Below are 26,353 nucleotides of genomic sequence, written 5' to 3'. Positions count from 1 at the left end.
CCCTATGCAGCTCAGAATTCCGTTGGCCTTCTTGGCGACAAGGGCACATTGCTTGCTCATGGATAATTTACTGTCTACCAAGACCCCCAGATCTTCTTCTTCAGAACTGCTTTCCAGCAGGTCCGCCCCTAACCTATACTAGTGCCTGACATTCTTCCTCCCCAGGTGCAGGACCCTACACTTGTGCTTCTTCTCTGACCAGATCTCCAGCCTGTCTAGGTCACGCTGGATGGCAGCATGGCCTCTGGGGTGTCAGCCACCCCACCCAGTCTGGTATCATCAGTGAACTTGTTGAGGATACACTCTGTCCCCTCATCCAGGTCGTTGATGCATATGTTAAACAATACTGGTCCAAGTATTGACCCCTGGGGGACACCACTGGTCACAGGCCTCCAACTCAACCCTGCTCCATTAATCACAACCCTCTGAGTCCTGTCACATAGCCAGCTCTCAATTCAACTCACTGTCCCCTTGTCTAGTCCACACCTCCTCAGTTTACTAAGGAGGATGTTATGAGAGACAGTGTCAAAAGTCTTGCTGAAGTCAAGGTAGATGACATCTGCTGCTCTGCCCTCATCCAGCCAAACAGTTATACCTTCATAGAAGGGTATACGATTGGTCAAGCATGATTTACCCTTGGTAAATCCATGTTGACCATTTCCAGATGTTTCTTTGAATGATTTATGTGCATAGACATCTCTTGCTAAATACAGTCCTGTCCTCTACAGTAGTCTTGAATAAAAATCAGAAAGGAGGAACCAGTTTGTTAATATGAAGTTTCCTGTCATTAGACAGGATTTCCTTCATCAGAAGTAACAGCCATTATTAATAAAGAATTGAAAGGTCCCCCTAGAGTCTTTACTGTAGTGAGCTTATTTGAGACATACTTATTTTTCAATACTTTCAATGGGTTTATATTCCATCCAGACACGACGAATGTGATAGGGAAGGTTTTAAAGTAAACTACAGCAATTTATTATTTGCATGTCTTAGAACTAATTGCCAAAAAGAGTTCTTTAGATTTACAGTAGTAAATGGTGAACCAGAGGATAAAATAAAAAGCGCACCGTCCCATTTTGGAGTAATTTGTCAAACATGATGCACTGAGAGGGGACCTGCAAAGAGAACTGTCAGAACTCCTTGGCCTTAATCCATATGCTCTAAATATTCCAGACTTACAAGTTGCCTTTAAAAGGAGAAAGGAGGAGGAAAACAAAAACAGTACTTTTCCTTCATGCCAAGATTTTGTCCTTATGTAGGTTCTAAACTGAAGACTAGGTGACAATAGATAATTAAGGTCCATACACTAGAAGCGTCCTAAGTTAGGTAAATGGAATAAGAGAGAACCAAGCGTTTGAAAAACAAAGCCATGAAGAATTAATAACATAAGCTTTGGCCTGACCCAAATACCACCAACTTTGTCGTACCTGAACTGGCAAATCCTATTACAAGCTCAGCTTCAGCAGAACTGGTGTTGATTTCACATGTGTTTTACTCGAGGGGGCCACATATTCCTTCTTTCCACACTGTGGGAAAGCCTCTGCAATGCCTTCCAGAGCAGTCATCAAGCCTGGAAGACTTCACTGTGGGTGAAATTCACACTTACATAGAAAGTTCCTTGATATTACGAAGTCCAGGCAGCTTTTAAAGCCTTAGCCATCACCAGCTAAGGGGCAATAGGTACTCAGCAATTTCTAAAACAGACTTCTAACTTAGATTTCTCAAGTAAAGGGTAAATCACCCTGATTTTTAGGCTCTCATCTCATTTTTGTGTTGGTTTGCTTCTGAGTAAAATAAAGGTTACATTAAACGTATTTTTTTCCTCGATGACTTTATTTCAAGCAAGGTTAGTAAAGGAAAAGGTAATGTTTTCTTGACTAAGTGATACCACAGGCAAGAGTGAATGAACCTTCAGACATGGGACAACCTCACCAGGTTTGTTTGAGATATGCTTGAAAGGAGAGACAATAAGGAAGTGAAAAACATGAGAACAAAAATGAAAAGAAGAGAGGAGTCATGAAAACAAGTTATAGTCCTTGCAGATGCAGGAAAAAAAACCAACATTACTAGCTGATTCATCCTACCACAAACTAAGCTTGGTTCATTAACAGAGAAGAACTGAAGTCTGACATTCCAAGCAGTGAAGAGCAGAGCAATTCTCACATCAGAAATAGACTTCTGGACTCTCATGGAAGGAGGGAGAAAAGCGTTACACAGCAGAGAAGTTAGCTCACTGTTGGAGCTACTTTCAGCAGCTGATAGAGAATCAGCCCATTTCGCATTCTTTTCCAAAAAAGAATTCACTATATACATTTGCAAAGGGTAATTCATATCGTATGTCCTATTTTAGGCATTTTCCTTCCTCTCTGAAAAAAAGAGAATATCAAAAGGTGAATATTTTTCCCTTGCCATTTAGCAGAGCATAAAGCAGAACTCTTCATCGCAGGCTCTACAGGTTATCTTCCACTTCACCCAGGAATTCTAACATCATTATTACTATTGTTTGCAAAATTCCCATATCTCTTCTTTTCATCTAACTCCATGATCCTCTCTTGATTCATCTATAAATCAGATACTAAAAACTGCCTTTTATCCTTTGCAAAAATGGCTCACCTGCAAAGCTGTTTGAAGCCTCAGAATACAAAGATTCTGATTCATGCACTGATGTTCTGTGCCCTTAGTACAGAAGTAGGCCTTTCCCACATCAGCCTAATTTTCAACTTGCTATTTTAACATGTTCAAAACCCTGCAGCTGGACTAGTGACAGTTAGAATCAATGGATTAACCATAGGAAGATCTCATACCTCTGTTCTACAATATCATACCACCTTCTTAGCTCCTCAGATCAAATATGGCACCAGTTACCCACTTCCATCCATAACGGGACTCACAAGTTTCAAATACAGAGTAAACAATTATTCTGCACAGATATATACAAAATCAGGTTATCAATTGTTTTCTCTTTAGTTTTCAGATAAATAGCAGGTATAGTGCCATAAACTAACTTGACAGGATTCATCAATAACACCACCATTTCATATACACCGTACATAGCTTTTTTGTAGTTTTCCCCCTATAAATTAGCAATTTAAATGAATATATCAAATAGGACAGCCTTGGACTTCACTTAGATTTGTCTAGGGGAACATTAAGGAACACGGTATCTTTACAGCGGTGTATAGGTACTGCTGCTCCATAAACAGAATACAACTCCCCTCATCTTTGAAATGGCCTTTCTTTCAGGGAATTTATAAAAAAAAAAAATAGCCAATTTAGAGTGTGCTCACTCCCAATCAAGTAAGAAGTTGTGGATATATCAGTATGCATAGGACTTAAGCACATGCTCTTGTGTACCTCACTGAAAGTTACATGGTGTATTTAAGCATGCATCAATTGGGGTCAAAGAATTACCTAGTCTTAAAACATTAGTTAATAATCTTTTATGCAGATAAAAAACCAGGGAAGCTATGCATAACTTAATCCCATGAAGCTACACATAGTTTAAGAAGAAAAAAAATGATTATTTAATTGACCTGGTTCCAGAACCTGTCAGCAGCAGTCATAATCCAATGAATGTCAAAGTTGTAGGCTTTTAATCATATGTATCTGTTCTCATGATTGCACGTGTGCAGTAATTTAAGAGAAACCACCTCTTCTGCCTATACCTCAAGACTATATTTCGTTGTGGCACAAGTGTTTCCAGAGAGTCTATTAAGTTATTATAAAAGGAAAAAAAACCTTTTCCCACTGTGTACTGATCAACTGGAAAATTCTGTCTGCCCAAAATCCTACTGGCTATAGCAGAACTAGGATATCATCCTGGCATCCATTACCCTGGCTTATTGCATGCTAGTATGTCGTCTATGTCTACAGTCATCCTTTGAAATTAAATGCCACCAAATACACAGGTACTGAGCTTACCAAAAAAGTAGTAAGCAAAAGTGAGCAACCATGAGATATGCTGTGAAATCTGTGGTGCTGCAGCTCTGGGGTTGATGTTGCTGTAGAGACTATGATTTCAGAGAATAATGTGGTGTACATTCAGGGGAGAAACCACAGGTAGATTAGATCCCCTAAAGGAGAGAGAGACAGATGATATGGCCCTCCCCATCTGAAAGCTTTCTAAATCATGACATTAGTTTTAAACATGATATAAAAAGCTATTCACTTGTATAAATTATCTGGCTTCTATATATTCAGATGAGATTTCCGAAGTACTTTTTTTTAGTTAATAATAAATATAAAAATAATAAAATATTCTTCTGAAAGTTTGATATTTCAAAGCTGAGAATAAAACAAAATTTTTCCTTCCACAGGAAATTATGACATCTGAAACATTAAGGGGAACCTAAAGAGTGGAAAGCTTTCAGGGTTTCTGTTCTGCCTTCTCCCCGCTTTAGCAACAGTTACTTGCATTCAAAGGTAATAGAAGATAGCTTCGGAAAGAAAAAGTAGATGCATGGAAAGGTAGCAAAGCCAAAAGAACACTTACTCATGCAGAAAAATTTGAAGGTAAGAAATGAATATTATTTTTCATGATACTGTCTCAATGTATAGGTGTGTATACATACATATATTTTTTCAGTGTGTATTTCCAAATGAGCTGGGGATGGAGGGGGTGGCAGGGGGAAGGTGGGAGAAGCGTGAAAGGCATTTAATCCTAAAACTTTGCTTATGTTAAGTTACAAGATGTCAAGGGCTTTTTACTGAAGTTTCTTTCACTGACATTCTTAATGTCTGCTTTTTAAATTTTAAAATGACGTGCCTTGTTTCTATTCATTCATCAGCCTGACCTTCCTAAAATGACCAAGCTGATATTGTGATTAATGAGCCAATTATTTTCATCTGAGACATGGAACAAAACAAATAGCCTATTCCTCTCCAATTTACTCTTTTAATAAATAGTTCTCCCCCCTCCTTTTTTTTTAAAGAGCAAAAACAACCAAAACAAAACACTGTGTTCATACCTGAAAGTTTATGATGGATTTCCTATGCAATTCATTCCATAAATTAATAGGATCTGAACAGGGCAGGCAAGAAATGTAGGCTTTTACTTGCCTTTGGTATTAAAGCAAGATGTAAATACAACTTCACTATTCTGAAGTGAGAAACACTCAGAAGGGAGGCTGACAGGAGTCCAGAAAGGAAAAAAACATGCACTTGAAGACAGTGACCCTCCATATGATGCCCTAATTTATGAAGGTATCGGCTTTATTCTCCTGTGTTCCTGATGTGTATTTTCACAACTTATTCCAAGAAGTGTCCTTAAAGAATTTAAGAAAGGTACAATTGCAAGGAAAGAATTTGAAAATGCTTTTTTATAAATGAATTTGAAAAACGACTTCTAAACCACATGGATGGAGACTGTGCATTTGCAGAGGAAGGAAAGAAGGGAAAGAAGAAAAAAATTCTGTGGGAAAAACTTTCTTCATCCAAGGAGCACTAAAGATAAACAAATAAATATGCTGGAATGGCATCAAGGGAAATGCATTATATTATACTCTTGGGAGATGACTTAATAGCAATAATGCCATCTGTACAAGGACCATGACTTCTAAACCACAGGTCTTGAGAATCTCATGCACTCTTGAACAGCTGCTAAACACCAGTTCCTCCTTCCTCATTCAGCTACGAAGCCTTTGGCAATTTGGTATCTGCCAATGTTTGCTGCAAAAGGACTTGACATTTGAAGGGTGGAGACAGTTGAACAGACAGCACTAAGTCTACCTATGATAAGAAACAGAGTAAACACATGCTTTGCTTTAGCATTTCTGTTCCGTCTGGCTAATAGTTTTAATTTTCTTTTTGATAACTTATGAAGGACAGGAGGAAGATGCAGCTTCTAAGAAGCTGAGAAGATAGAAATGCATGATTCACAGTTCAGAAAAATTACTTATTATACTCTGTGTACTGCTCTGAATACCAAACCCTCAGGAAAACACCCTCAAGTACTGATGATAAAAACCCAGAGTCTTTGTCTTGCAGCATTTAAATTGAAGATCTACTTCTGTGCTCCTGTGGTGTCTTCCACTGGAAGACTTCCCTTTCCTCTACAAACTACAATGACCTAACCTCCAATATACCCGTCAGGCTGACAATTAACAGCTTGACAAACACCAAGCTGTATGGAGCAGTTGACACGCTGGAGGGAAGGGATGCCATCCAGAGGGATCTGGACAGGCTTGAGAGGTGGGCCCGTGTGAACCTCATGAAGTTCAACAAGGCCAAGTGCAAGGTCCTGCACACGGGTGGGGGCAATCCCAAGCACAAATACAGGCTTGGTGGGGAATGGCTTGTGAGCAGCCCTGAGGAGAAGCACTTGGGGGTGTTGGTTGGTGAGAAGCTCAACATGAGCCAGTAACGTGGACTCACAACCCAGAAAGCCAACTGTATCCTGGGCTGCATCAAAAGAAGCGTGGCCAGCAGGTCGATTCTCCCCCCCTACTCTGCCCTGGTGAGACCCCACCTGGAGTACTGCACCCAGCTCTGGGGCCCCCAACATAAGAAGGACATGGACCTGTTGGAGTGCGTCCAGAGGAGGGCTATGAAGATGATCAGAGGGCTGGAGGATCTATGCTATGACAGGCTGAGAGAGTTGAGGTTGGTTCAGCCCGGAGAAAAGAAGGCTCCAGGGTGACCTTATAGAACCCTTCCAGTACCTAAAGGGGGCCTAAAGGAGATAGGGGGAAGGACATTTCTTCAGGCAATGTAGAGGTAGGATGAGGGATAACGGTTTTAAACTGAAGGAGGGTAGATTTAGATTAGATATTAGGAAGAAATTCTTTACTGTGAGGGTGGTGAGACACTGAAACAGGTTACCCAGCGAAGTTGTGGATGGCCCATCCCTGGAGATGTTCAAGTCCAGGTTGGATGGAGCTTTGAGTAACCTGGTCTAGTGGAAGGTGTCCCTGCCATGGCAGGGGGGTCAGAACTAGATGATCTTTAAAGTCCCTTCCAACCCAAATCATTCTATGGTTCTGTGATTCTAATATTCATCACCCTTCTGTGAGCCCCTAACCAATTCCGTCTAAGTGGAGGATGGCACAGCAGGCAATATCTTTCATCTCTAAATGAACAAGGACATGAAGAAGAAAAAAAACAACCCAGAAATCTTTCTTTTCCTATCTATTCAACACAGATTCTAGAAAGTACTGTGCATTATAAGACTTTTGGTTGATAATTTCATTTTGGATTCTGTATCATCCTGTGAAGTGCGAAGAATGCAAAGTTTCTAAACATGTTTCAGTAAACTTGTATCTTATGGGAATGTTTCTGCTACTGAGACATAAAACTCATCTGTCCTCTTTTATTCTTAGCATCGAAACAGAGTCTGTAATCCTCAGACTCTGATTCCATACCAGTAGCTATATAATCCCCAAGCAAAGCTTCATAATGCATTTTTGAGGAATTCTGCTGACCAATAGTTTTCCTTGTCAATTAATAACCCAGATACTCTATGTGCTACAGGCCAGCGTGTCTTGTTAATGTTTACATTTGTCAGTGTATTAACAGTAAGACTTCTACATCAAAACTTGAGAAGTAAAAATATTTTACACAGAAAAAGACAAAGATTCTGAAAAGCACACACATACACAAGTGATATCAGTACTAGGGCACTCTAATATCTCCAGTGCTGAGTGTGGAAGACGAGAACTTTCTATAGAATACTAAAATATAAAGGGAAAAACCCACATAATCTTTCAAGCAGAATTTTTGTTTGATCTCCAGTTGAAAGCAATTCAACTATTCTTTCTGATGAACTGCAAAATCCTATAGCTGAGTTAAGTAAGTCTTGCATAGTCTCTAGGAAATAAGTAAAGATCAGTTTGAACTTTAGAACTTCATACAGAAATTAGTATAAAACTCTTCTTAATGGAAAGCTAGCATTCAGGATGATTCTGTGCTCTAAATTAATACTGACTTTTGAAGAGTCCTGGAGAAATCTTTGCCACTTCGGCAAGCACTAATCCATATCTACAGAGTGCTATTGGGTGGGGTTACACACTGTTTCAAACAGCTCCATAAATCTGATGGATAAACTGCAGGTTTGTCTTTATCAGCTCTATCTTCATGTAAGTGATGTTACGGCTCTGAAATTGCTTCATTTTAGGAACTACAAAACTAACAAAAATACAAGTTACTGTCTATGCCACCTCCAATGATGAAAACTTCCCTGTTTTAGAGGAAAAAGCAAAAGCGTGTGCACCGAGCTGTTACAGACCACCTTTCCAAGCTTCCCGCACACTCAACCAGGTAAGAGTAGTCTTTTACTAAAACTTTAGCAATTACAACCTACCCTGAACCTGGAAACCAAAGTGACCTATTTTCAAAAGAAAATCTTAAGTCACTAGGTATTACTGAAATTTTTAACCACAGCCTTCAAATAAATAAATGGCCCATTTAGGACACTCAATTACAATTTGCTAAAATGCTGAGATGCAGCCCTTCTCCTCATTCTTCCCTGTCGCCTCCTGAACTCCTTGAAATACACTAGCTGAATCAGTATCATGTTAAACCTCTTCTTTTCTGTGTTCAGCATCTTTGTATTTTAGCACTCTTCTAGTATACAAAGAGCAACCATTTTGTTCTTAGACACTAAGCCCTTAGAAGTAATACGCTGCTTGTATTTTACTTGAAAGAACAAAACATAAGCCGTTAATAACAAGAAAACAAAAACAAAACAAAAAAAACCCCAACCCAAACCAAACTTAACCCCCCCCGCCCCCATTCTGAATCTCCGTACTCAATGGCTAATGGAACACTTATGAACGCATTCTTGGTGACAAGTACAGAAATTTAATACACAATATGGTTAGAAAAAGAGGTGGAAAAAAAGGGCATGACATTCGAGTCTGAACCACATTAAGATAAACAGTGTACACAACAGCCATGCAGGTTTAGCTCAGTCTGTGAGGATATCACAAAACCAAGTTTGACTTACTCTTGTACTTGTGGCATGTTGTACAAAACTAGCTCTATTCATATGCCACATGGCAGCACTGAAATGCTTTGACATGTGCAAAACCAAAATAAATCACCGCTACACTCTAAAAACCAAGTAAGGCATTACATGTACAGAATGGTTAAGAGCCTTCCCTCCATAACCGCTCACCACCATTTCCTTTTCTGTTGCTGTGTATATTAAAGCAAATAAAAGGCTCCTCTGCATAAATGCTGAGAATAAGTTTTTAAAAAATCCACACTTACTGAGATAATTTTTATAACATTCTTGTCACAAACTATCCTTCTGTAATCCTATCAACACCACTTAAAGAAAAAGACTCCAAAGCACAGCAGATAGTAACAAATTGGGGTGACGGGTCTTTATAAACAATACAGGGATATCAAATAAACAGACTGGGTTTGTTAACTATTGCCATTTAATACAGTGTCCCTGCTCCCACAATGACACAGGAGATTTAAATGAGATGTGCAAACACTGAGAGACAGGAAAGTATATTTTTCCAATACTTGGTAGTTTCTAGGAAGAATATTAGTAGCTGCCCAATAGCCTTAACAGTTTGACATAATATCTCTACTCTTGTATTAACAGCAACATGATATACATACACACACACAAATACACAACCTAAAGCCTATAGCTCATCACTGTGATTCAGTACAGAATTTTCTTCCAAATCTGCCTTTCTGTATTAGAAGAGGAGAAAACAATAAGAACCTGAATGTATAGCAGAGACAAATGGCATACAATGCATCTTTTGAAATGGAGTCCCAAAAATACAGAAGTTAGTTCTGCTACATGGTAGCATAGAACATTTCATTTGTTATAAAACAGGGTCTTTACCATGCTGGCTTATTATCCAAGATGTTGTGCCATTCATGGCAGCTCAGTCTTCCCAGGGGTTCGAGCTACAAGCTCAGATCTTCAGAACCTGCTACATTCCTTATTTATGAATTGATACACTTTGATCAGCCATGCCAGTTACTCTTTCCTCCTCCCCTTTTTCATCTTTCATCAGTCCCTTGACAAAATTCTGTTTCAGACAAATGTATAGAGCAGCGTTACATTCAGGGCAATTCACTGAAGATTATTTTCTATGTTAATTCCAGAAACAGATAAAAATCAAATAGACCCCATTACGAAATTTTCCAGACAGTCCCTTCCTTCTCACAAAAAAAGCCTAACCACACTCCATAAAGATTAAACTAAATACCACATCCGTGCACCTGCTTGGGGAAAATATTCCTCATATTTGAATAGACTAAGAGTATGTAGCAAATAACATAAACAAATTCAATACACACCATAAACAGATAAATTTAGCTGCACATTTAGGTACACTTCTTGACAAGAGTGTTTTCAGTGGTGATGGGGTTAACTAACACTGTGACCGAGGCTTTGATCAGATGGCAATCAATATTGCAATCAAAACTAAAACATATAGAATATAGAAAGTGTATAAAGCGTACAGCCCAATGTAGTCATTGTGACTTCACAGCACAACCCTCTGCATTACACATGACGAAAACAGGGCAATCTGCAAGGCCCCAGGGATATTTTTTTTGTTTTTATTATTTTATAATACTGCAAGTTCCTTAGACAAAGAAAATGAGAAACTATGGAAATAAGTGCCTTTCAGAGGCAAGGGGCTGGGAGAAATTTCTCATTTCCTAAAACCTTCCCCAGTCAGAGGCATCAACTGTGATAAACTTGTCCCAAAGACTGAAAATGGACAGGTTTTTTTGTGGTTGCCCTCTTCTGAATAACAGTAGTTAAAAAAAAAGTCCAGTTTTAACTTAATCAGAACAAGAATCTGCTCATTTATGCCACTGGTATTTAGAGATAAGGAGGTACAAAACAGATGTGAACTACAGTTGCTTCTGTCTGTTGTTGCTGAGCTCAGTACAGCTTTTAGTGTCCAAGAGATATTACTAATAAAAAAGCCTTTCAATGTTGAGAAAAAATACTGTGGATCTCATCTGTGAATTTTCAAGTTTCCATTATTTTGTCACTGCTTAAAGGAAAAAAAAAAAAAAAAAAAGAAAAGAAAGTCTCATTTTTCTCTCCTGAAATGAAAAGACCGTTTCCTTCCCAGCTATACGTAAAAGGGAATAAACAGATTATAGACATTTTGAGCCCTCTACCTCTGTGCATCTTCTGGAAGAATAGGCATTGGCCCAAGAAAAATCAAAGTAAGACCATCTCCACTTCTTATACACAGAAAGACCTTCTTACCTGCCTCATTTCCATTTAAGTGTCATAAAATTAAATAACAAAACCCCATAGCTCCATAAGAAAACTAGAGCTAAACTACCATAGACACTGATTTGACTGCCACAGAATACGAATGCTATTGCAGTATTGACAAGGCATGACCCTCTTCATTACTTAAGTTGACAGTTTTATTATACTGTCAGAATTTGAAGTGTGTCCATTTTCCTCTTACAGATGATGGGCCTGTCAAAATCTTCAATCAAGGTTCAGTTGTTATAGTCCTACTAGAGCTTCAGCAGTATGAGAGGAGAATAATGACACCATTCCTAAGCTGCTTTATTTTACCCTGAAGCATCATAAAAAGTCATCCAGCTCCAATTTCCATGACATAGCCATCAAATAATGGGACAATCAGTGCCACACTGATTGGAGAAATCAGACAAATCAGTGGCCACAGTTGTGTTTTACAAAGAGTAAACCTAATTCTACCACATGCCTACATTTGTGATTCTTTCGCCTTGTTCACCCACAATAATTACAATTACAAATTAGATTTTTTGCACCACAACTAACAATTGTCAGAGAGATCCATGATACGGGGACTCTGTGGGATCTCTTCTATCTTGCTGAGAGAATGACTGGAAATCACCGAGGAAAAAGTAGATGTTTGCAATGAAAATATAATGTGAAGTTTCCATGTGACAAATTCTCTGCTGGGACTCTTCCTTGTTCACGCCTGGACAGAGCCTTGTTCAGATAAAAAAAAAAAAAAAAACAAAACCCAACAGCTTCCCCCCCCTCCCCTGTGGATAAAACCAAGCAAACAAAAAAAAAAAACCCAATAAACTAAAATATTCTCCTTGTGGAAGAGTCAGAGTTGGAGAGTAGGCATGAGTCTAGCTGCTTACGACTGCAAGGTTTCAGCATCAGTCAGCTCATGGAGGACAGTCTCTAATCTCCAAAAACAAATCCTCACATTTATTACAGTAGATTATAATTCCACATCCAAGATACTCTTCAAAACTTTTTCAAGGTTTCATTGAGATGTTGTTAGCCCAGAAATATGTAGAATCTAATGAAAGCTTTCCAAAAACTGAAAACGAAATACCTACGTTTATTTAGGTAAACATTTTGACCACAGCCTACAGGGACCTCAACATACAACACAATTACTTGGAGAAAGATGGGCACATGCAATAACTCTTAAGAGTTACTCTTGGCCTGAATATATGAGCTACAGTTTACAACAGTTTTTGACACTCCAATAGTAGGGAAGAAAGCATTACTGCTGTGTTTCTGGTAAAGAAGCTTCTTAGCTTAAAAATATATTTTTTCAGATAAGGAATTTTTGCTACATCCAGGAAGCATTACATCTGTCTAGAATAGCTGGCACTGCTTATTTCCTCAATATATAAATATTAGAAGAAAGATATGGTAAAAATCCAAATAGATGAAGACTCAAAAATTTCCTTAAAGTGTTGAATATATAGATAGATATATTGGTGCCTCTATTGTCCAATAAATAAAACTAAGGTGTTAAGAATATATGTCTTTTTTGCTTAGATATAAGTATATAAAACATATATATATGTTTATTTATACACACACATATATAAACAAACATATATGTGTTTATATATATATATATTAAAAAAAACCCAAACAACAGCCTTAGCTGCCTGGAGTTGTTCCAGGTATAAAAAGTGAAATTCATTACTGATGTACTACTACTGGAGAATAAGTCAACAGACCATTCACTTCAGTATCTCATTTCCTTATTTGAGATACTCCACAGAAAGCAAGCTTTATTTCCGTCACACCTAAAGAAATATACACTACATTGGATTGGAAGTATACACATTGCACTGGAACGTGTCCCTTAGGCTGACTAGACGTACTAATGGTCAGTGGTTAATGTTTTCTGCAAATACAATCTTAAGAAAAGAATCTGCAATGGTTTATCACAACTTCTACACAATCGTCTTCCAAATGTTACTAGCTTGCTTCACTGAAGTCTCATGCCAGTGGCTAATTCTAAATTGTCTTAAATTGGTAAAAAGAGATATTGATACAATGCTCTCCCAATTTGGCTAGGTGTTTTCTTTGAATTGTTCATTAAAACCAGGAGTTCTAGCTGCACGGCCTCCAACATTAAACTACCTAAGCTTCTTGAGAAAGCAAGCCACAACTCTGATTTCTGAGAAAAGAGAAAGAAAGAGGGTAACTCATAAGCCTAAATGGTTGAAAAAGCAGAACAATTGATACAGAACTCAGCAGTTGATCCAGAGAAAAGAAATAAAAGCCATTTCCTGCTGCAATGAAGTGGGACACTTTCCCAAGAGAAACACTTTAACACTGGGAAGTTGAAAGAGCACATAGATCAAGGCCTGATTTTTGGTTTATAACGTGTGGTATTATAAGAAAAATAAAGAATAGTGGCAATGCCAAAGTTTATACACTGTCTGAAGTATGTATTCTTCGTGAACAGAAATGAAGTCAGACTGCAAAATCCACATACTGTATTCTGAATACACCTGTGCCAAGTCTGCACCTAGCTCAACTCTTTGTTGTTTGACCTCATTTTTTAGCCTTGCTGGATATGAAATCTATTACTCCATTAGAATGAATAAATAAAAACCTTGAATATAAACCAAACTATTCACTAGAGTACAAATCTCTGGACTCAAACTCTTATGTAGTTTAGAAGCAACCTGCTCAGAAAACTAAACCAATATTCATAAAATACAATAAATATCACTTCTGCCGTATCAAGGTGAAAATCCTATTTTAGTGCATTTATTGAAAATGATCCTGTCCTTCAGAAAAAACAGCCCTTTGCCACATATGTAAGTCATATTTCTCCTCTGATACTTCCCATCATAGCTATTTCTGTTTTTTTTTCTTTTTTTTCTTTTTTTTTTTTTTAATTTTAAAAGTATTTAGACAGTGCCACAGTTCTAAGATATCACCACGGGATATCTAAACAGTGCTTTGTCATATTAAAACTAGAGTATATTAGTATAGGGAGTCAAACTAAAAGCATCTCCAGAATATTTTCTAATATCTCATCACGACTTTTTTTTTTTTTCTTTTTTTTTTTTTTTTTTAAAAAAGGCAAAACAAAACTAAGTAAGCACACACTGCCATGTAAACCAAGGCAGAGCTTCAAAGTTGTAAAAATGGAACAGGCACCAAGCTGTTTTCCCAAGCTGTAATTAAGAGCCAGCTTGGCAGGAGGCTGTGTTGTACTGGAACACAAAAACCCACACAACTTGTTTAATCTTTGCCACCACCAATACAACTCCACATCACAAAGCTGAGGACTTCAGGAGGGAACTGTGGTGCTTCTGCCAATGGATGTGCCTTATACCATCGAGATCACAGAATGAAAACAGCAATTTCCTTCTGAAGTAGGTTGGAATAGTAATAGCTTCAAACAAAACTGTGTTGCTTTGGTTGTGGGTTTTTTTGTGTTATTTGGTTGGGTCGGTTTTGATATTATTTTTTAAGCGTTTCAGAAATCGTTATTCACAGGCTTACTGCGAGAGCCAAATAAAACCAGGACTCCAGCTTCCTAAACAATTAGCTTAATAAACCAAGCTGCTGTAAATGCTGCAGTCATGTATATTGTGTATATGTCTATGCTGACATACTAAAAATATCTGCCCATGAGAGCACTAAAATGTTATTTATTTAAACAGAAATAAGAAGGATAAAAGATGTGTAAATGAAAAACCTAGAAATGCCTAAAGTTCACAGAAAGTGAACAGATTCATTGCCAGAATAGGCCATTGATGATTACAGGAAGAACATTGCTTCTCATTTGTCGGTTGTTGACTACTTCACTAGTAATGCATTAAACAGAGGATTAGATGCAGGAAGAACATGAACACGCCAAGTTCAAACTCTCTCACTGCATATTATTGCATGTCTTTAAGGAATCTAAAAGATTTGCTACTCACCTCAGATAGGATTTGAGCCAAAATTCACTAAAAGCAGTTGAGATCTGGACGCTTACTTTCATTGAGTTGACAATGCTTCCAGTGAAGAAAAACAGAACACCGCAATTGACAGCTATATTTAACAAGAAGAAAATGTTCACTGGCCAAGATGAAAACAATGTGTATTTTAACATTGATAAACAGGACATTAATCATCTCATTTAGTTTTCTACATGCACTTCTGGGGGGAACCCATGCACTTTATTTTAGAAGCACACCTTAGAGTGAAATGAATTACACTTTCCCGTCAATAGAGAGCAGCAGATACAGCAAGGGAGTCAAGGAAACTTGGTACGTGACTACACATGAACCAATGAACACCATTCATGAGGACTTTGGGGTAGCTCATAGCTCAAGAATAGCTTTTCCATTATTAACTCTGCATAGCGCAAGAAAAGACAATGATATAATCTGTCTGGAGTTTCACTCTAAAAAATAACCAAGCAATGGATCTCAGTTTCATTGACAGTTTAATTTTCCTCTCTTTCAGCCAGAAGAAATTATAATTTAAACCTCCCAGATCACATCTGGGACAGCTTTCTGACCTTACAAGGCCTCTTGCCATTCTTTTGGAAATATAAAACAAGATTAAATTAGTTACAATCACATGCAAGACAGCAATTCTTATTGGTATAAGTTAAGTTTGATGTGTCACAAATAAAGTAACATCACCCCAAAAATCATAATAGTGATCTCCGCTGCACAAACTGAGACTTCACAGATTTAGTTAGTTCCCAGGATATGCTGAGCACACGCATGGATGCCCCTTGTCAGTACCTTATACAGGCCTTCAGTTCTGAAGTGCTGATGTATCATTAATTAATCCAGTTTCTCATACAAGCTGAATAGACAAGGGTTCTGCGAAATCAGTTCCACATACTGATCCATCACTGTGACGGCTGGGCCCAACAACGTTGCAGTTATAGGAAGGGGACCCTGGGGCAAAAGACACCATTGGAGAAGAAAAGGGAGTCTAGTCCCACTTACGTGCCAATCTAAAGAGAGTGTAACTCAATTCTGCAGGGAGTTATTCACTTAGCTCAACGCAGATATCAATACAGTTAGCCAAAAGTTTGCCACCACAGCTCAAAAATATATTTGAACCAATGTGACATTTTAGGAAAGGTTTTTTGGTTTTGGTTTGTTTGATTGATTTTATCTTTTTTTTAATTCTATTTTTTAAGTACAAAAAAGCCAACATTGTAGATCCTCCAAATTCAGGGCACATCAAGACAAAAGATTGTCTACACAGCAACAGCATTTTCTTGACCCCTCAGGACTCCCACGTGTCCAGTTGACCCTGCTTTCCCTTTATTGAATTGCAGTTCCAAAGCCCCCCAGAGTAAGCTGACCTACATGCAAATCCTTACTCCTCAACTATATCTCTGTCCAGTCAGCTACTTCCCACTGGAGATTAAGACCTTATCAACAAAGAGATGTTCTCACTGCACTTGGGTATGTACTTCCCTATATTGTGCAGCGGGTGAAGATCTCCACAGAGCAAATCACAAACTGAACTTTCAGAAAGACACAGGAGACAAAAATTCAATTTTTTAATGTTTGGTTTTGGTGGGAGTCTTGTTGGCCTTTTTTTTTTTTTTTTTTTTTTTTAAACAGCTTGCTCTTCCCCAACATAAACATACTACTCCAACAAGCTTACACTATATTATATACACACACACATACATATTGGAACTATGTTTTTTTCATGATCCTGACAACTTTCTTTAAAAGAAATATTCTACACCTGACACAGGATTTTCCTCTCCTAGTATTTCTATTAAAATACTTTCAAATTAGAGAAAAGCATGCATCTGTTGAGCTACATATCATTTTCAACTGTTGCCTTCATTCATTTGAATTCCCACTACCTTTGATTTTAAGTGCGTATTACTTCCAATGAAGCTTCTAAGTATAGGTATCAAATACTCTTACAGAATATTCCAAATGCTATATAGCAGCAGTTTATTTCCATTTCTTTAAGTGCAGCATTTTTTGGTTGCTGTTAAATAAGCAGAATAGTAATCTGTTTGGAAACACCATGAAGGGTAGTCAGAGAAAGGATACTGACAAACCTGGCAAATACCAGCCTACAGTTCAGTGTACTAAAATGAGAAGACTAAAATATTAATGATATTTAGCACTTATTCTAAGATTTTCCAAAATTAATCTAAATAATGTTTCACAAGGGTAACAACTATGCTCATTTCAGAGACACAAATGGTACAACCAATAGTAGAGAAAACAGAGCGCAGCTCCTCAGACGCCACATCTTTGAACTCTGTGGTTCAGATTAATTTAAAAAAAAAAAAAAAAGCAGACCCCAGACTCTTCCCATAGTATTTACAATTCATTTTTCTTAGCTTTGATTGGTATAATGATGCATATTTAATTATGTTCTCATGCTAGACTTACAAAACATGAAATAAAAAAGGCGAGATAGATCGCATCTGTGCTTTTGAAAATGCACCTAGCAACAATCTATCCCTGTATAGTTATCAATAATGAACACCAAGCTACATGTCATGACTGAAGCTGTAACAGAGATGAATCAGAAAAAGCTTCACATCACATCTGGAAGGGAGAGAAAAGGCTGTAACAAGCTCTTTGCCCCACATTTTTATATATTTCATTTCCTCATTCTGACCTGACTGCTATCCTGCTACTTTGATAAGAGGTGCTATATTTAGTAAGTACAGTATGACTATATGGTACCATCTTGACATTCTTTTAAAATATGCATTAGGAGGGGGAAAAAAAATTGTAAAGGCCTTTGTCAGTCAGTCTCTTATTGGCACTTTTTACACATTCTGAACATCTTGCATTTAAAAAAACAAAACCAAAAACAAACAAACAAACCAAAAAGACCCCACAAAGCAATCCCCCAAACTAATCTAATCCTCACTTTTTCTACTTTAACGTACTAGCTAAGCATCTGTTTTCTCAGAGGTCATTCCACATCAGTTTTTACTGGTTTTGACTACATACACTGAATTGGACTTAGAAAATTTCATCAGATCATTAACAGATCCAGCAAAAACCCCCAACACTACTAAAGCAAGAATAATATTCCAATTCCGAATAAAATATTTAGGAAGCACTCCAGCCATAAAATACTAATTCAGACCATTTGTGTATAAAGGAATTATGAAAGACTCTTCCCCCTTTCAGGGAGGGCCCTATTGCCTGTTGCAGGCTCAGCTCTTTCCTAGCTACAACTACATGCGTCAGCAAGTCAGTTGGACTGCATCCAGGGTTTACAGGTGTGTGAAAATTTAACTCCAAGTTAAATGGTAAACAGAAAAACTGGTGGTAAAAGATGAGTGTAGGCCTCTTTTCTGGTAGAAAAACAGAAGTTAGAGTTCTTGTTCTTGAGAATCCACCTCCTTCCCCTTTCTTCCAACTCTTCAAATTGGATCCAAAGCACCGCCCGTATAAACAGTGCCTGATGCCTTCACAACTCTTGCTGGCATCCCTGAAAGATCATGACTGAACTGGATTTTATTTAAGTGCATGACATTGCAAAGGTAAGAGATGAAGTGAGAAGGATTTATGCTGCCTTTGCAAATACCAATGTACACTTAACTGAACTCAGAAAATAACCAAGAAAACAAAATTGCTTATACTTAGATTCTAAAAGGTGTGTGTTTTTGGAGGTGTTATCAAGTGTTCAAAATTACTATTTTCCTTTTATCTGCTTGACAACTGTGAGAAGAACAGTCATTCATTTAATACATTTATCTCCTTTCTGTATGTCAGGAGAGCTGCAGATTCAACAGACCAGTTCTTAGTCAGGGCTTTAGGACTCAGTGATAAATAGTTTACAGGGGTTGATCTACAGTTGCTCTCAAAGGCATTTAAGGACATTTTTTCTAGCCTCCCACCCCACAAACAGACACACTTGAATAAAGTTGCTTCAGAAGAACCTTAATGTTTCTAGAAACTCTGATTTAAAGAAAAATTATTATACACAAAGTATATCAGCTTTAGCATAGCATTTCTGGGCAAAATCAGATCAAAGAACAAGTTATCTATGATCAGTCAATGTTCTGTTTGACACAGAATTATGAAAGTCTTGGTTTTGTTCTAAGGCACCTTCAAATATTTCATGAAATAGATATACCATATTCCAGCCTGCCTCACTCGAGCCTTGCTTAGCAATTTAGATCTATTTGGTAGGCCTACAACATTGCAGAAATAGGCTCCAAGGAGAAAAGCCTCAAGTTTAACACTATCTTTAGCAGTTTTTATTTTTACTCACTTAAAAAACCCCAACCATATAGCTGCTTATCGTGGGAGCATCGTTTGCTCCCCTGAACATACTGTCAAATTCAGAACAGCAACAGACCAGCTGAATTGTCCATAGCCAACATAAAAAATGAAATCCCCTACGGCAACACAAAAATCAAAGAACTAAGTCGGACACACCTAGATGTCATTGGGAAACTAATACACCAGAGATTTGGGCCCATTCACTTTCAGCAAAATTCCATCTGCACCTTTTTTAAGTGACTGAGAGACTATACTATAAGCATCATTTAGAAACTACTTCAAGAAAAGAGGAAAAAGAGCTTTCCTTCCCCCGTGCGCCGCACCCTCCCCCCCCCTTCCTTCCTTTTCATGTTCTTACATCAGACAAAACTGATCTCCTAGCTGCTTGGAGCAAACACTCTACTGTTGTTGCTTTTTCAGAGTTTTCTGATGATCTCTCAATGGAAAACTGAACAAAGTCAGGTCCCAGTATCTACACTGTCAATCAAACAGAAAAGAAAGATGATTCCCTTAGCTTCTTCCTCTTTGTGCTTAATTAGTCTTTGCACATTCCCATAAGGGGTTAAACTTGGCTGGCTTATACTAATGGCTTCAAAATCCTCAGCTCTGACAAAGAAGTTGAAAAACAGGTCTAGTAAAGCTCAGAAGAGCAGAGCATTCTTTTAAAAAATGAAAGTATATTCATTTGAAGTTTGAAAGCATGTTCTGCTCCTTAAATCCCAGTCCTCAATGAAAGATAACATTGGAAAGCTGAAGGCACTGAGTGCATGTTCTCATTTAATTAAGGCTGCCTCTAATTTTAGGTATAACAGGAGAGTGGCATTGTCATTATTTTTCTCATGCAAAATTAACCTTTAGGCAGGGGCATCTAAAAGCATCCCAATAACTAGAGCCTATGTAGGAATTCTGATTTGTTTAGAGAAGTTTCCGTGACATATAGAATTCTAAGCATAGACTCCAAGTTGTACTTTCAATAGATTACAAGTCCATCCTTTTACCGGCAATAGGGCTCACCAGTTGAAGTTTATTTTAAGATTCCTGACAGAATGAGTAACAGTCACCAACTTCTCTCATGGAACCTGAATATATTTTTCCCTATTTCATTTCCTATCTGTCTCCCTTATTCCAAACTATGCTTTTCAAAGCAAAACTATATGGCTTATTTTCTGTGAATGGAAAATACAAAGCACAATGTTCTCCAGACATTAACAAGACAGACTGATAACACATCTCAATGGTACTGCCTGATCCCCACCAGATGAACAGATATGATATTACCTGATTTCCCTCTGTTGGATTATTCATGAGGAAAAAAACCACCCCAAACCAACACACTTTCCTGCTGACTGTAGAATCATCAGCAAGTAGTTGTCCAGTCTGATGCAGAATAACACTCATATATGAGATGCTACTGTTAATAAAAGCAATGACAAACATGAACTTCCTAAAACTGAAATGAACGACACTAAAGCACCTAAGCAATGAAATAGCTGGGTAAAGAAAAAGAATGTAATTGCTTCCAGGATTGTTTTGGCTGCACTATGTTTGCAACTAAACACAAGCATTACTGTTTGAAGAGTCGATAGACTCTTCAATAGTCAAGAGTCAATTTGATAACTAAATTACTTAAGAAAAAGAACTATTTGACTATTACTAAGCATATTTCAATCATGAATGTTAATATTTATAAAACAGTGAAGAGAAGCTTAGACTCTGCCACCATTTCAGCTCTAAAGGCTTCTAATATAAAATTAAATTAAAAGGAAAGGAAAATATGAGCTCCTCAGTAGTCCTTAAAACAAGAATATGAGTACAAAGTTAAAGCAGTATGTCTTGTGTATGTCTTGTCTGTATAAGACTTTGTGTGGCATCTGCACACATTAACTAAAATATTTTAAGCCATGCTCTAAACAGTGGCCTAAAAAGGATATGTTCTTTCAGAAATAATCTGAGATGCTGTTTTGCAGGAGGAAGAGTCTGACTCACTGAATTAAAAGAAAGGGACACCATTGAATCATTGGCCTGTTATCTATCTGAACTAATTTTTTAATCACTTCAAATTACTCTATAAAAAATGATAATGATTTCAAAGGAAAAAGGAAGACATTGATTCAGAAATGCAGGTTTTCCTTTTACGCAGATTCCCTAGCAATACAAAACACAAGGGCACACGTGAGAAAAAACTTACAAGCTGACCATTCACTAGCACTGACAGGTGGGTCCTTCTAGGATTATGGTGCCATATACATTATCATCATGCAGCATCTTTGCAGCATGAACATTAGATAGAAAGGGAAGTATATGGAAGTTATGCTGTCAAAATACCCAGGGCTGGGCTTATTATCTGAACCACCTTCTAAATTGATGAGTCTAGAGTGTTTTTCCCTTCATCTTTTTTACCTTCACTTTTCCCTCAGCTATTTAAAAACAAAACCCAAACCAACAAATGCATACATCTTCACCAACCGCTTCTGTGCCCAAATCTAGACTGGAGGTATTATTAACGAGTTGTGTCAGTTTAATTTGGATTCCAGACTCTAAGAGGCAAGAATAATATCTTTCATCATTCTTGTAAGTTCCCCACTCTTATACTATCCATCCGTCTTATAGTATTACTTATAAAATTTTACAACTGCATGACTGTAGTTCAAGGAAATTTGCACTGAATGCTCCTTTCCCTATTAGAAACAAGTATGCCATTCTCCAAATTTAGATCCAGAGCTTAATTCAGCTAAAAGATAAACTTTTTGTTAGAGTTCTTGGGTGGCTCTTTCATTGCCACTTACTGATATTAACAGGTGCATTTTATCCAACTACTTCATGGCTTCAAACTTGCATATATGAACAGAGATTTGCTCAGCTATACAAGATATACTCAGTTCTGTGAGTTAGGGTCTAATGAGTTATGTCAAAGATACACTTCTTTTGAGAGACTTTTCTCTTTCTCCAGGGGTACCACACAAGGCGAAACATGGTACTTTGCCATATTCCCTTCACAGCTTTGAATGGATCCCTTTTTTTTTCCATACTCTTCTAGGTGGACTAATCTCATTTCCTCATCCACATTAATCCCTATTACTTCTCTATTACTGTGCCACTGCAGGAGTATTTCTATTTGCAATTACATACCATGGCTAATGACATTCTTTATGCTCTACTATATAGAAATTCTAAAGAAATACCTAAAAGTTATTTTAAATTAACATATCAATATTTCTTCTTTTGAGATTTTGTTTTCTCTGTTGAAAGATTTAATCCTCTTCACAGCAATACAAATTCAGACTTTGATGCCAGAAAGGGCCTAAGGAGCGGTTCTGATAAACAGGATGTAGAATACAGAGCTTCTCCAGATGATTCTCGTATCCAAGCCATAACTTTTAGGCAAACAAAAGCATGTCTTCCAGAAAATTGCATTTTTCTAATGCTTAAGAAAAAACACAATGCCAATCTGCAATGAATTATTGACTTGCATGAGCACACAACAGTCACTTTCAGCTGTCCTCCTTCACCCATTTCACTTGAAAACCAAGCAAAAAATACATCCCTCAAGGGAAGCAGATTTTGCATCCAAATTATTTTTCCAGGCACATAAAAAGTCAAATCAAGAATTTAAAAGAAACAGAGTCAGCGTATTTTCCAAGCAGTCTGCTTGAACTCTAGTCTCCATATTTATATAACTACATGCTTTCAGATACAAGGATAATGAGAAATCCCCTAAAGGAAGTCCCTTGTGAATATGCCAGACAAAAATCCCGGATATTGTTATCCAGGGAAGGAGAACTGAAGTCATATGAGATATAATTATTGAAGTTTTCTTGCAATTACAGAGAGAACTGAAACTTATATTCAATAAAGTGAGTTTTGCAATGTCTTTTAAGTAGTGCATAAACTGTAATACTTCCAACAGTGAGAGCCACCCCAGAGATTAGCCATATTCTTTGTTTTAGATAATACATTCCAAGTTTAGTAGAAACATTTTGCATTCATAATGAAAATAATGACATTTTCAGCCCATAAACTAAACTAATTTTTTTTACACTTGAAGTGAGATCCCTTATGATGTCTACCTCAGGTGAGACTTTGAAAGACTTTACTGACATAACAACGAATTAAAAAGAACACCATTATCATCTGACACTGGAAGAGTGGGGTTTTTTTAAATTAACCCAAAGGACTTGTGAATCTGGAAGAGGGCTCATGGTTCTTATGTTGATTTGTTTAATGACTTTGCTCACAGTTTAGGTGTTACTATTGTAATGGATATCTAAGGGTAATTTGCTGAAAGATAGAAACTGAGCAGGGCTGTGACATGATAGAACTACCTTGTGAATTAGAACATCCTGTTTGGCAAGACCTGGTCAGACCACTAGACGCGGAGAAGAAAATTTCTCGATCAATGATGCGGCAACAACTGTAGTTCGCGATAACCTTAGGCCTTATACGGAGTAAACTAAGGGTTTAGGGAACAATGTTGCCATAGAGATAGGGGCCCTTGTGCGACCACGCGTGAGCCTAAGAAATTGTTTTGCAAGAAGGAGTATGTTCAACCTATATCTTTATGTAAAATATTAACTAACTTTGTGCTTTAGAAAGAGACACGTACGCGGAACAGCAAGATGTGCTCAGCAGCCGCGACATCCGCCCCTGCGAAGATAAAAGGGGGACCCGTGTTCTTTGCAATTTGCGAGCCTGGCGGAGCTGCGACTCCCCGGCCGCCCAGTGCTGCTTTTGCTTTCTTATTCAATAAAAAATTGATTAAACTTTACATAGTGTTATAAACACGTCGAGTCAATCTAATGTGAGTTACTATTACATGGTAATATATGAACATAATACATAATATTACGTGGCAATTATATGAACATAATATAGTTTCTGATTGAGAAAGGTGAAAAAAATACCTGAAGTGACTGAGTAGTTTTCCAAACTGGAGCACATGAACCTTTCTGTGTTGCCCAGCTTTTACAATGGCAACAAGTAAATCTAACAGTTTTACATAAACAAATTTGTAACCAAAACAAGAGACAGTAGAAAAATTCAATACACTTATTAATAAGCTTTTCCTTGAGGCTTACAAAATCTGAGAAGATAACATAAGACCACCAAGACTGGAATTTTACATCTGTTCATTGTATTCTACGCTCTACTTTGTGGCAGCAATTCTAGGCTGAGTCCTGCATTATCCGGTCAGGCAAAACTTTTCGCCAGAAACTGGCAGACAAACAAGTGTGTCTCACATCTATTCAGCATTATAGTTAAGAAATGGATTCATGCCTTAAATAATGCAAGGGCATCTCTCTCACAGAATTCATGTACTACTCAGTATGGAATACTGCTGTCATCTCATGAATCATTTCACATTACAGGATTCATGTGTCTTAACTTTTCTACGTGAAAAAAGAAATTTTCCTATGCCAAAGTTACATGAAATGATAGTTTAGCATGCAAACTATGCAAGGGTCAGAAAATTACCATCATTCCTTGTTCAACAGTAACTCTGTGTGCATTTATTTGATCTGCTCTCATAGGACCCCAAACTCCTTAGTTTCACAATACATGAGGCAGCGGCTGTGCAGGTCAGTTCTCTGGGTCCATTATCGCTTTCTGCCTTAGCTGGTATCTGTAAAATCTAAACAGTCCTCCATATGAGAACTGCAGTCTACCACAATGAGCTATGTAGAGGAATCACTCACTCGCTCTTAATGAGCCTCAGCATATTCCCCAAATAATCCATGAATTGTTGAGACGGGTCATTGAATTTATTACTGCCAGAAGGTTAAGTTACTTATTATTTGATACTTTAACTCTGTCTTGCAGAAACCTAGATGTCTAGGGAAATGTTTGTACATTATTTAACTCTGATACACAGAAAATTGGAGACCATAACTCAGCATCCAGGATATTTTACTGTAACTTTGTCTTTTAATTCTTACAGTAAGTAAGCGTTTAAGTTCACGTGAAAGAGGTACTCAAGAATGAAATTAAAATTCTCACAGAGCTCAATATTAATTCATTTAATTACACACCTACATACTTTATATTACCCAGAAAACACAGAAAAGCATACATAGTTTAGTGTAGAAAAGAAAAAAGAAGCCTGTGAAAGAAGAGAAAGAAGTAGGTAGAAGGGACATGCTGAAACCACCAATAAACAGAGAAACACACACGTTGGAACAGCCACCTAGAGAAAGACCACCAAGTTCATTGTCTTTGTCTCCAGAAAGCAATGACTGCCTGATTAGAAAAAAAAGTATTTCTGAAACCTGCACCTTCATATATGTCCAGGGTCAATGAGAAGCCAAGAAATAGCTTTATGAGCTATGACATCAGGAGATCGTATGCGATGGTGTGCTCCCCATCCCCAGCCTAACCTTTTCCCGTAACCCTGCTTGAGCGATAACCATCAGTGACTGTCGTGATGGATGCATCTGGTCAAAGTGGATTCAGGGGAGACAGATAATGACACAATAGCCAAGGGCTAATTCATGGCAATGCACTCACCTAACCACAGTGCTGGTCAATATCCGACTCAAGCCAAATTTGGAAGAAACTAACATCTACAGTAGTCAGTATGCAAATATGACTACCAGTCAATAATCTTACCCCATAAATAATAAGTATCCCAAGAGCCCTTTGAGCTCTCCTGCATGGCAGCAGGCTGCACACCAGCAGGCTGCACACCAGCATCTCCTCTTGAGTAAGGACGCCTCTCAAGATTACTCCTCAAGGCTGAGAGATTCCTTGCTGCAACAGATTCTTGGTAAGTGATTAAAGGTATGCTAAACTTTGAAATCTTAGCTAAATAACATAAAGGCTTGATTGCACATATATAATACTTTAGACATGAACCATTGACCAAGTCTGGGACTAGCATTGGATCCAGCTGCACCTAGACTCCTCTCTG

At 37.7% G+C, this 26,353-nt stretch overlaps 1 protein-coding gene and 1 long non-coding RNA gene across 21 annotated transcripts in view; one reads left to right on the top strand and one right to left on the bottom strand.

The window, feature by feature from the left end:
- Positions 1-12,322, top strand: part of GALNT18 (polypeptide N-acetylgalactosaminyltransferase 18) — a 281,814-nt gene extending 269,492 nt beyond the window's left edge. For 2 of the 3 annotated variants that reach the window (XR_012586860.1, XR_012586862.1), the window contains 3 exons: positions 4,317-4,512; positions 8,111-8,253; positions 11,411-12,322. The gene's annotated coding sequence lies outside the window, so the exon portion shown is untranslated. Of the gene's footprint in view, positions 1-4,316; positions 4,513-8,110; positions 9,215-11,410 lie in introns of those variants that run through there. The other variant, XR_012586861.1, reaches the window with a different exon arrangement.
- Positions 1-26,353, bottom strand: part of LOC141742801 (uncharacterized) — a 343,134-nt gene that overhangs the window by 77,912 nt on the left and 238,869 nt on the right. The window contains exons 12-13 of one of the 18 annotated variants that reach the window (XR_012586867.1): positions 15,955-16,113; positions 15,139-15,250 (exon numbers count right to left, since the gene is read on the bottom strand). The exons of the other annotated variants lie outside the window; for them this stretch is intronic. This is a non-coding gene — a long non-coding RNA (uncharacterized LOC141742801). The remainder of the gene's footprint in view (positions 1-15,138; positions 15,251-15,954; positions 16,114-26,353) is intronic. 18 annotated transcript variants of the gene reach the window in all.

This window comes from Larus michahellis, chromosome 4, assembly GCF_964199755.1.
Source record: "Larus michahellis chromosome 4, bLarMic1.1, whole genome shotgun sequence".
In the NCBI taxonomy this organism is placed as follows: domain Eukaryota; kingdom Metazoa; phylum Chordata; class Aves; order Charadriiformes; family Laridae; genus Larus; species Larus michahellis.
Note: the sequence above shows the minus strand (reverse complement) of the source record. Positions and strands in the feature narration are given on the sequence as shown.